Genomic DNA, 1,881 nt, shown 5'->3' on the forward strand with positions numbered 1-1,881 from the left:
CAGTATGTTTTAGAATTGACTTTAAAATTCTATTGATCACTTTTAAAGCTCTTCATGGCCTCTCGCCTTGTTATATTTCTGACCTTTTAGTCCCATACGCACCAGCACGTACCTTGAGATCCTCGGGCAGAGGTCTGTTGTCTGTTCCAGAGTCTCGACTGAAAACTAAAGGGGACAGAGCGTTTGCTGTCAGGGCCCCGAGGCTCTGGAACAGCCTGCCCGAGGAAATCAGGTCGGCTGAGTCAGTGAACTCTTTTAAGTCCCTTCTTAAAACATACTTTTATAGGAGAGCTTTTCCCGATCTTATTTGACTTTATTTTATCCCTTTTATTTTATTGTATTTTACTAATTTTATATTAAATTTTCATGCTCTTATCTTTTTTTGTATTATTCTTTACACTTGTTAAAGCACTTTGTAACTTGTTTTTGAAAAGTGCTCTACAAATAAGGATTATTATTATTATTATTACTGGCGTTCTTGCTTGCCTGTTGCTGGGGTTGGTGTGGCGCGGTTGTGGCATCTCACTCTCACTAACGACGACATTCTGTCACAGGCTTATGCACACATATACACACGCACTCAGACACACACGCACACACACACACACACACATACACACACACACACACACACACACACCCTCACAAGGTCCATGGTTGGTAGAACTATTCTTTCTAAACTATTCTTTCCTGATCTTCTTCTACGCAGAAGATCACGAAGGCTCCTGGCCCTGACGGTGTGTCTCCATCCTTTAGTCATGCAGTCCTTTGAAAGACTGGTGTTTTACCTGAAGGACATGACAGGCCCCTTGCTGGACCCCCTGCAGTTTGCCTACAGGGCTAACAGGGCGGTGGATGATGCAGTCAACTTGGGACTGCATTACATCCTGCAACACCTCGACTCTCCAGGGACATATGCAAGGATCCTGTTCGTGGACTTCAGCTCGGCGTTCAACACCATCATCCTGGACATCCTCAGCACCAAACTCACCCAGCTCACTGTGCCAGCCTCACCGTACTCAACAGCCCTGTGTCTGCTGTGGAAACCTTCAGGTTTCTGGGTTCCACTATATCCCAGGACCTGAAGTGGGAGCCCAACACGGACACCATCATCAAGAAGGCCCAGCAGAGGATCTACTTCCTGTGTCAGCTCAGGAAGCTCAACCTGCCTAAGAAGCCAGTTCTACACAGCCATTATCCAATCTGTCCTCTGAACCTCCATCACTGTCTGGTTTGGATCTGTCACCAAAAAGGACAGGAGCAGACTACAATGGACAGTTAGGACTGCAGAAAAAATAATCACTCATCATCACCTTATCATCATTCAGGAAGGTTTGTGGGACGTGGGGGTAGAGATGGTAGACACCTACAAGTTCCTGGGGGTGCAACTCAACAACAAGCGGCCCCTCCCAACTTGGGCCGATCCTCGTTTTTGCTGAAATCTGATTGGCTCAACGGCACCATCAAATGAGTTTACTTTCCATCTGGGAGTTGAATCTCAATAGCCTAGGTTTGTGTGACAAGCACAACAGAGCAGGTAAATATGTCAAAAAGAAAGAAAGAGGAGGACGAAATGTGTGGTGCCGAAAAAATAAGAATTAAGAAGAAAAAAATGTTGGCTCCGGAGGCAGCTAAATGCGCCGAATTAATCAACCCTTTCCTTGGTGGAAAAGTTCTGTGGCAGGTGGCAGATGAGGCAGGACCCAGCACAGCCACTGATGAGTAATGTATTTATTTTACACTGACATTATTTATGCATTTATGTATGGGCAGAAAGACTATATTATATATTTATATATATATATATATATATATATATATATATATATATATATATATATATATATATATATATATATATATATATATATATATATATAT

The sequence above is a fragment of the Micropterus dolomieu genome, linkage group LG12, assembly GCF_021292245.1.
Source record: "Micropterus dolomieu isolate WLL.071019.BEF.003 ecotype Adirondacks linkage group LG12, ASM2129224v1, whole genome shotgun sequence".
In the NCBI taxonomy this organism is placed as follows: Eukaryota; Metazoa; Chordata; class Actinopteri; order Centrarchiformes; family Centrarchidae; genus Micropterus; species Micropterus dolomieu.